This window comes from Elephantulus edwardii, unplaced genomic scaffold, assembly GCF_000299155.1.
Source record: "Elephantulus edwardii isolate Elephantulus edwardi_28Jun2011 unplaced genomic scaffold, EleEdw1.0 scaffold00001, whole genome shotgun sequence".
NCBI classification, from domain to species: Eukaryota; Metazoa; Chordata; class Mammalia; order Macroscelidea; family Macroscelididae; genus Elephantulus; species Elephantulus edwardii.
Window position 1 is genome coordinate 31713813 of NW_006399751.1, and position 1497 is coordinate 31715309.

A 1497-nucleotide genomic window follows, 5' to 3' on the forward strand; every position below is an offset into this window, starting at 1 on the left:
GAGGAGAGACCGGTCCTTGGAGAGGGACATCATGCTTGGGAAGGTGGAGGGACAGCTCAGGAGAGGAAGACCCTCTATGAGGTGGATTGATTCAGTGACTGGGATAATTGGGATGGCAGTGTCAGAGACAGTGCGATTGGCACAGGACAGAGCGGGGATTAGGGCTGTTGTACACAGGGTCGCTATGAGTCGCAGGCGACTCGACGGCACATAACAACAACAAAAACCCTAAAGAAACTATAACCACCACCCAAGCAGATATATGCACACCCATGTTTACTGTGGCTTTGTTCACAATACCAAAGAGTTGGAAACAACCCAGATGCCCATCAACAAATGAATGGATAGAGAAGTTCTAGTATATTCACATGAATACTATGCAGCATTGAAAAACAAGGAAGACATGAAATATTATGGAAAATGGATGACCCTGGAGGACATTATTCTGAGTGAAATACCTCAGTCACAAAAGGACAAATATTGCATAGGGCCATTGTTGTAAAACGGGACTTACATTGAGGTTGAGAGAAGGCAGAGAAGGACGGGAGAAATGATGTATACTGCATTGAAACAGATGAGGGAAAGAACTGTTTCAAAGGAATATATGATTGGTTATTATTGTCATGACAGGAGTCCAGAATGAAGGCTGCACACTGGAGTGGACTTGGGGGGAGGCGTTGCATTGCATAACAATGATAAAGTTTTACTTTTCAAGGAGAAGAGTGACTTGGGGGAAGGAGGTAGGCAGGGAGAAAAGTGCAACAATGAATGACTGGAAACCCTAAGTCTCTGTAAACTTTCATTAAAATTAATAAAAAAATTTTTTTAATGGGGGCAGGCTGCCCTCGGCCCCCGACTCAGGGCGAGCCATCGCAGCCCTCTGCCCGAGGCGGGCTGCCCTCGGCCCTCTGCCTGGGGTGGGCTGCCCTCGGCCCCCGGCTTGGGGTGAGCCATCACAGCCCTCTACCCGGGGCGGGCTTCCCTCGGCCCCCTGCTTGGGGTGAGCCGTCGTGGCCCTCTGCCTGGGGTGGGCTTCCCTCGGCCCTCTGCCTGGGGTGGGCTGCCCTCGGCCCCCGCCTCGGGGCGAGCCATCGCGGCCCTCTGCCCGGGGAGGGCGGCCCTCGGCCCCTGGCTCGGGGTGAGCCATCACAGCCCTCTGCCCAGGACGGGCTTCTCTCGGCCCTCTGCCCAGGGCTGGTGTCCCTCAGCCCTCGGCTCTGGGTGAGCTGTTGTGGCCCTCAGGGTGAGCTCCTCAGTCCCCAGATTGTGCCATTATCCCCAGATTGACCCCTGGGTGGGGAAGGAGAAAAAAAAATGCCTAGGGTATCCAGAGAATGTTACCTAGGCCACCTTCTGCCACCCTTCCCCCCAGTAAACCTGAAAGCAACACCCTCAAAGCCCTTCTATGTGTAACTCACAAGTTTGTTCTCTCTAGGTTTGCTCCCTTTCCTATGTTGTTGTTGTTATGTGCCGTCAAGTCGTTTCCGACTCATAGCG